The following is an 8,703-nucleotide window of genomic DNA, read 5'->3' on the forward strand; positions in this document are numbered from 1 at the left end:
ATGCAATAAAAGAATGTCACATGAACACAAAAGCAGAATTTAAAATGATACATCCACAAGCCAAAAACCACAAAAGATTGCAGAATCCAGGAGAAAAACATAGAAAGGGTTTTGCTTCATAGGTAACAGAAGGAATCTGTACATCCAGCTTCCAAATTTGTAAAACAATAAAATTTTCTTGGTAAGCTCACCTAATTTCTACTTTGTTATGACAGCCTTTTAAACAAATTAACTTTGAGATAAAAGAAAAGACAATTTAAAATCTTGAGTCTTTGAGTCCATAAACCCAGGATTGCCATTCTATTTACTTAGATTTTAGTTAATTACTCCCTGAAACATTTTGTAGCTTCCACTGCTGAAATGTTACATAGCTTTTATTAGGTTTATGAATTTTTTTTTGTTTATTGAGCAATTGGAAATAATAACCTTAAAGTTATTTTCTAACGACTTGTTGCTAAAATATAATAGTTCATTTAATTTTTGTATATTGAAACTGTCACATTAACAAATTTAGTTATTAATTTAAGCAGTTTTATTTTAAAAATCCATGCTTTTATCCTGTTCCTTGCAGTGTTCTCCTGACTGAGATTTCTAGTCAAACATTAACTGAAGAGAAGGTACTAGAGACCCTTGAAGTTAGTTAGGTTCTAGACTTCTGCCCAGTATAAGACACAGCCTGAGGAAAAAAAAAACTAAAAGACAGAACTAAGACAGACAGATAAACAAAGCTGGTGCAACAGATTAAAGTACTGGTCAGTCAAAGCCACTGGTTTTTATTGGTAATCAAGTGGGATAAAGGAGAACTATGTGCAAGGGCAGGACTAATGTGAGAAGATACACAGCTGTGTGGTTTCTATGGAAATCAATGTAAACAAACCTCAGAAAGGATAAGACAAACTAATCTCAAATTAGAAATAGAATAGACCAAATATATGGTTGTAAGTAGAACATCCCACTACTTAAGAAGGTTTTACTTGTGGGAATAGAATTTGGATTCGATTTACTCTGATCTCAACATGTAGGCTTCAGCTGGACTCTTCTCACCACAAGCCAATTGTGGGCTTAACTCTTCGCAGCCTACACTGTCTACAGCCTACTTTGGGTGTAAGCAATATTGCAGTCTCCCACAAGAAGGGAATGACTTTCATTTTTCTTCTTTCTTATCCTGAGTTTTCATATAATATATAACATATAAGACAATTTTTGACATTGGTTTTTCTTAGGTGCTTCTTATCAAATTGCAGAATTTCCATTCCATTCTTAGTTTAAAAGTTTTTATCATGGATGAGCATTATATTTAGCCAAATATTTTTCCTTAGCCTACTTACTAACTTAATTTATGTAAGTATACACAAAACAAAATTTTTGCATAATTAATATTATTTTCCCCTTTAACTGAACCAGTTAACTTCCTTTTACTTCTTTCTAAATACATTTTTAGATGATTATTTCTGGCCTCAATCTTCAAAAATACAGTTTATGTATATACCTTTTACATGACAAAGATGTCAAGATTATTTATTCATGTACTGAGTCAAGCTTCAATAAGTTTAATTACTGCAACCATAATAGCATAAAATCTGTAATGTAATCTGCTACTTGGTAATGTAAAAAATTAAATGGTGGTACATGACATTTAGAAATATTAACTTTTTATAGTCTCACATCATTAATAAATCTATTATAGGCCTATCCAGCATTTGAAATCTGTGATCTTAGTATATTAAATATAGTAATAATATTAAAAAAGAAACATTTAGGATTTGGCATTTCTCAGAGGGACTGAATGGGCTACCATAGGATTTAATAATCTGTTACAATTTGTCCCAAATAAATAATCTAGACAATTTTTCTACTTCAAATCTGCTTAATAAGTGTCTAAAATTCTTTAGCCAGTGATCATGAACTAACAAAACCATCAACCAGGGTAAAGAAAACACATCTTTTCTCTTACTTGATATTTCGCAAGAAGATGTTTAAACAGTATTTATGACAATGCATCTCAGGAAAGTTAACATAACAACTTCTAAAGATGAATAAATTTCTGGTGTTTAAAAAAATTGCCCATCAGTTTTACTAATTTATGCTTTTCTCTGGTTAGAACAAAAGGATACTATTTGAATTTGCTGTCAAAGTATATAATCAAAAAATACCTGAACTCTAGCAAGCAGGTGGCATTTACTGTGGTATGCAGTTAAGATTACTTTCAAACATCTGAAGTTTATTTCTCAAGCTTTTTCTGGTCGTTGTCCTCAGGAAGGAAAATGTATCATCCCTATTTATATCCTGTCCTCAGAGATAGCCCACATTTAATAAATAACAGGTAAACGTGGAGATACAGATGCCTAGCTAACTGACTTAAGGACACCTCTGGGGGACTATTCAGAAGCAGGCTTCATCAGATCTCCGGAGGTGTCTTTAGAAATACAATCAAAGTTCAAAACTTCCCTCTTCCCAGTCTTATTTATCTTACCCTTTAATGGTGTTGCTCCAGAGAGTTCTTCCCAGTAAACTTCCTGTAGCTAATCTTCAGGTCACAGTCCCTTAGGGAAATCAACTTAAGGTAATGAAACTCACTCTTATTTTTCATGGACATTTTGATTCTAGAAAGCAAAAAAAGGAAAAGAAAAGATCCCTTCTGTACCCTATATACTAATTAAATCTTCCAAATCCTCATTATTGTAGCCCTAGTTCAAAAAAATTTTCTTACAAGAACCTATCTGATCTTCCCCATTCCAGATAAGCATGTGGTATTTCATTTGTGCTACCATACTGGTTTTAGTCCACCATGTATTTCTATGACAAAATACCTAAATTCAGCTGCCTTACAATTCTGCTGGGTGGAAGACACATCGTATCACCTGTGAGAAAGAAGGTCAAAACATATCTACACTCTAGAGTTCCACTCTGGTCATGACTGCCTTCCAGCATATAATTCCTGTGTTCAGTTATTACTAAATAATAGAATGGACAAAAATGTATTTGTTTCTAGAGCTTTTAGACATGCATAAATGCCCAGCCACTTGGGAAGGAGAGGTAGTTTCGTAGGAATGGTCTCATGGGAAGATAAATGAAAGAACATGATATTCACTATTCAGGGTGCTCTGTGTGGCTGGTGAAAAAATGAATCTAGGAAATTATTTCCAGGTTAAAGCCTTTTTCCCTAGGTGCAATTTTTGACAATTTCTTTTTTCCTGTAAGTCTGTAATGTGCCATGATATGAAGATACAGTGACTCACTATGCCAAGCCTACATTGATTTTACCAGACTCTAATACCTTGGCCCCAAAGATATTATCTTCAGGTGTGATGTGTGTCCTTTTCAGCATCTTGCATATTTAAGTAAATTATCCACCAGCCATAACCAAAGAGAAAAGTAGTTGCTTAATTACATTGCAGTACAAGTAAGAACACAAGCAAGTCTTCTGTGTCAAATGGAAATACATCAATTGCTTGCAGCATTCACCAGAAATAAATTCACATTATTAGTGGGTAATATTAACCATGTCAAAGGGCACTGTCCAAGGAAACTAAAGGGGAATGTAAGTCAAACCATGAGGTGCTTTGAAATAATGTAAATTAATATTGAATGAATGGTAATACACTATTTCAAAACTCTACACATGCATGGACACATTTAGACATAGTAAATCTATAAAATACAAAAATATTATGATCCATGTTTTACAAGTTAGGAAATTGAGGCCCACAGAGAATAGGTGAACCATACTAAAATGATATAAATCATTATCTCTCCCTTTTGCTATAGCTAAAGTAGTATGATTAGGCTTCATAGTATGATATTAATGAAATATTTATGTGCATAACTCTATATGTGCATAATTCTGTGAACAGAGTTCAAGTGTTTAACATGCCCCAATTTCAACCCCAATTCTTTATGAAACTACTGCTAGTATCTGACTTGTGGGCAACCTCCCAAAAATGCGTAAATTGATATGTCAATCTTAATTGTGAAGTGGAATATTTGGAGACTTTATTGGATCAGAAAGGTGAGGCCATATGAAATTAATGATTTTAAGAAACTCGGAGAGCTGTCTTGTACCTTTCACAATGTGAAGACACAGAAATGAGGTGTCACCTGAGAGACATGAGACTTAATCATCCACAGAATCTGTAAGTGCCTTGAACTTAAACATTGCCTTCAATATTATGAGATAGAAATTTCTGTTATTCCTAATTTTACCATGACTTTTTATAGCAGCCCAAGCAGACTAAGTTAACAACTTTACTCTCATCCTTCATGTTCCCAAGGTCATTATATCATAAACAGAAATTTTTATCTCTTTAGGTTACATTATCCGAAAAGTAAATGAATAAATTATTATAATATTTGCTCAATAATTGTATTTTATGAAAGAATGAAAAATGTATTCCTATTAAGTATGAAAATATTTATTGGGAAAATCAGTTTTAACTGACAGCTGAATGTTTTTATACATGAAAGCATGATTATTATTATAAACCACAAATCAAAAATATTTGCACATAAATATGTTCTATTTTGGTACATTTTATATTTATGTAAAAATCCAAAATATTGACTCATAAAGTTCACTCTTCTAGTTCAAAATGCCACTTTCTAAACATGAGCAGAATACTTATGGGAAGTAGAGACAGCTTCCAACATTAAAAGAAACTAGTTATCTGAGAAAACAGATAAACAAAAGGAAATCTTGATAAATGTGAGTCCACAAAGAATACTATAAAATGGAAATTATTATAAAATGCCAAACAAATACAGTGGTGCACAGTGTAAAACAAGGAACCCATAAAATAATATTTTGGAATTATGACTCTCCAGCGTTCTACAAACACCTATTAGCCAGGTGTTTTATGAAAGACAGTAAGAATTATAAAAAGAAAAACAGCAGAAATACTTGATTTCAAGAAATAATGCTATAAAAGTTATACAGGGCAACTTAGCAATATCCCTACAGTCTCTGAGAATGATAGAGTTTAAAGATGCTCTACACACCTCACATTTTTCTTTTTTTTTAAGCTGGAATCCTCAGAATTGAAAATACAGTAATCTGTGGGCTCTTAGCTACATACCGGCAGCTTATCACAACTTAACAGAAAGTGAGATGAAGCCTGTCAAGAAGGAAATATGGAGCATTTCAGGGGCAAATCCACTAAGACTAGGCTGCATACAATTATTTGATAAATTTAAAATAGACCAGATTGTCAGAATTATTTCCCAGCAAAGGCATTGCTGAATGACACAGGATTGATGTGTTGCAGAAATAGCTGATAAGGGACTAAACTGCAGCCAACACTAATCAAATTCCATACTCTAATAGCCCAAGGGAGTTCAAACTCTTCCATCCAGGGGCACAAGCTACAGAAAATTCCATTAGAATCATTATAACAATATGCTTACATGGGAAAGCCTGTCTTCTCTCAGTTATCACAAAAATAAATGATAAATTCAACCTTCTCTACTTCAACAGTTGCTTTTAAACATCCATAGTAGGTTTAAAATAGAGGGACAAGGCAACCATATAACTAGAACATGATCAGAAAACCAGTGATGTATGTATTATCTTGCCCTTGGTATTTGGAAACTTGAGCTATTTATTTATATTTATTTATTTATTTATCATTAACTCTAGTTAGAACAACTGGAAATATGAGTGTGTCACCCCATATGTCTGTAAAAATTGTGATGTTTATAAAAAATCTTTCAAATTTTATATGGCATACCTGGGACTGCAACTATAGACAAAAATTATCACAACTAACAAAAACTCTTATACAAATCAACAATACTCAAGCTCTAGACATCATCACTTTTGACAATATCTGGGATTCCATCTGGCTAGAGGTAATTACTAGATGATCTCAAGTAATTGGGTTAAAGCTGTCATTCTATCCTCCCCTTATGTGCTTACTATATGTGGATTGTTATTACTTTATTTCATCCTCAAGACAAGCCAAAGGGCTTCCCATCAGTATAAACAAACACATGCTAACGTAGTGCTTTTGGCCGAGGTGATGGAGTCAAAAGAAAAAGGGGGAAATGTGAGAGAAATTCAAGCGTGGCTGAGCCAAGTGCACCACACTCACATCTCCTAGCAGGCTAGTGGATATGCAGAACTTTGAGCATGCTCACTCTCCTGCACTGAGACTGGCTTAGAGCTGGTTGAAAGACTTTCCATTCCTCCTATCCGCTGCCTCCATCGCTAGCCCAAAAAATCAGCCAATCATGTTGTGCCTTATATGCAGTGTCCCTCCCCTTGCTCCCTGACTATATAAGCTATTGCTCTGCCTATTAAAAATAGAAGCATTCCAGAAAAAAAAACTAATTAACTCTAGTTAAAACAACTGAATATTTTCGGACTGTTTTTGTGGAGTAGTTATGTCAGACTGCCCAGGAGACCCTGAGATGAGCATTTATTTTTGTGAATTGAATTTTAAGGACATGCTCCCCAGAAATTCTTGAAAGGAAGTGGAGGAAGCAGGAACTAAGATTGACTACCAAGCAAGAGGGGCAGCTCTGGCCTGATCCCATGCAAAAACTCTGAAGTTTAAGCTATGCCTGAGTTTTTCTGATCAGACAAACTCAACCAGGTACTCAAGCATCAACTTGATCAGTGGCTAAAAGCTTCTCCAAGAAGACATAAACTCAGACATTTACAGCTTTCTGTATCTTAGGGCAAGCAGGCTTGAGTGGCTCTGGAGCACTCTTCTGGAAGAGTTCCAAATACTGGCTGTTAGAAGAGAAAAGGCAACATGATGACAATAAGAAAAGAAGGGTGAGAATGGAAACAATATAAAGGCAAATATCATTTTTCCTTATTGAGACCATCTCTTAAGGATGATTTAAAGCATAATTAAATACAGTATTTTGTTAGCATATATTAGTAATATTGAAACAGGGCATGAGAGGAGTAGAAAGTGAAAATCCCAGACAGAAAGCACTGACATGCAGTACTGTCCAAGAAGGCATTAGATTACAGGAACCACTTGAGAAGGGTTTTAATAAGATACATGGTGTTACGTCAAAGTAAAAAACTTCTGCACAGAACAGGAAGCAACAGAGTGAAGAGACAACCAACAGGATGGGAAAAAGTGTTTGTAAATCCAACAAGACATTAATTTCCAGAATATATAAAGAACTCAAACAACAATATGGAAAACCCCCAAATAATCCAATATAAAATGAATGAATGGCCTGAAAAAATGTTATCATAATAGAATATAGGAATAGACAAATAACATAACCTTAACATCATTAGCCACTGTGGAAATACAAATCAAAATCCCAATGAAATATCACCTCACATGAGGTAGACTGGTTCTTTTCAAAAAGATAAAAAATATTAAATGCTGGTGAGGATATGGAATAAAGGAAAACAAAAGTATAATGCTGATTATGAAAACATTTTCAAATTTACTCAAAATATTAGAAATAGATTTAATATATAATCCAGCAATCCCTTGACCAAGTACATAACCAAAGGAATTGAGATAGATTTGTGGAAGGAGATAACATATTCACTACCATGTTTAGTGAAGCATTATTGACAATAGCCAAGAATAGAAGACACCTTAAGTGGGCATCAGCTGGTAAATGGAATAAAAACATATGGTATAAACATGGAGCACTTTTGGTGATAAAATAGAATGAAATTCTGCCATATAAACAATGTAAATGGAACTGGAGGGCATTATGTTAAGTGACATAAGTCAGGAAGAGAAAGACAGATACCAAATGATCTCACTTATATGTCAAAGTAATATTGATCTCAAATAGAGAATGAAATAGTGGTTACCAAAGCAGTAGTGCGGCAGTGACAAGTTCAGAGGGGTGATGGAGAAGAGATGGTTAAGGGGCACAAGGATACAGTACTATAAGAGAAATAACTTCTAATGTTCTGTAGCACAGCAAGATGCCTATGCCTGAAAATAATTAATTCTGTACTTTAAAATAGATAATGGAGTGAATTTTAATATTATTAACACAATGAAATAATGTGTTTAAGAGGATAGATACAAATATTGTCCTTGTGTGGCCATTACACAGCATATATACATGTATTGAAAAGTCATACTGAACCCATTAAATAAGTGCAATTACTATACATCAATTGATATATGTGCTAATAAAACAAGGGACTTTGAAAGATGAGTAGGGCTTTTCTAAGGAGCATATGACATATAGCATTCTACAAAATAAACATAATGTGAACAATACCACATAGCTAAACATATACCAAATAATCTGAGGTACAATGAGAAAAGCAATTCAGGTGTATTAGTCAGCTTTCTGACACTGTAACAAAACACCTGAGAATATCAACTTAATAGAAGAAAGATTTATTTTGGCTTGTGGTTTCAAAGCTTTCAGTCCATAATCTTCTAACTCCATTGCTTTCAGGCCTGCTGTGAGGCAAAAAGGAAGGATGCAGCAGCAGAAATCTGCTCAAATCATGACAGCCAGGAAACAGAGAGAATGAGGGTCCAGAGCCAGGAACAACAAATCCAGGACAATGTGTAACCCCCAAAGTCACACTCCAAGATCCACTCCCTTCGACGAGGTTCTGCTTTCTTCTTCATCACCTCCCAATTCTGATATAATCGCTAGATTCTTACCATAATGAATTTAGAGCCCCCATAACCCGAACACTTCCAGAAAACCTTTCAGCTGACATCTAATCTTTCAACACAATGAATATTTTGG

Source organism: Fukomys damarensis, unplaced genomic scaffold (genome assembly GCF_012274545.1).
Source record: "Fukomys damarensis isolate Sample0158 unplaced genomic scaffold, DMR_v1.0_HiC HiC_scaffold_37, whole genome shotgun sequence".
Taxonomy (NCBI): Eukaryota; Metazoa; Chordata; class Mammalia; order Rodentia; family Bathyergidae; genus Fukomys; species Fukomys damarensis.